The sequence below is a fragment of the Penaeus monodon genome, chromosome 28 (assembly GCF_015228065.2).
Source record: "Penaeus monodon isolate SGIC_2016 chromosome 28, NSTDA_Pmon_1, whole genome shotgun sequence".
In the NCBI taxonomy this organism is placed as follows: Eukaryota; Metazoa; Arthropoda; class Malacostraca; order Decapoda; family Penaeidae; genus Penaeus; species Penaeus monodon.
Window position 1 is genome coordinate 35,766,280 of NC_051413.1, and position 215 is coordinate 35,766,494.

The window sequence follows — 215 nt, forward strand, 5'->3', positions numbered from 1 at the left end:
CAAACAATATATCCACTTTTTTTTTTTCCCAACGCTGACCTAACCCAATCACAATAAACACTATACAACAAACCCGCACTCCTTCAGAACCCACGAAAACAAAAAGGAGAGCAAATTCCAAAATTTCCCCCCCAAAAAAAAAACAAAATAAACCCCCAGCTTACCTGTGAGCGTATGAAGATCCCGTGTTATGTTTGCTCGAGGATGACACTCTC

General features: G+C 40.5%; 1 protein-coding gene across 1 annotated transcript in view; it reads right to left on the minus strand.

The window, feature by feature from the left end:
• LOC119591568 overlaps positions 1-215 on the minus strand; it is a gene marked incomplete at its 5' end in the record, with an annotated part of 9,744 nt that overhangs the window by 8,241 nt on the left and 1,288 nt on the right.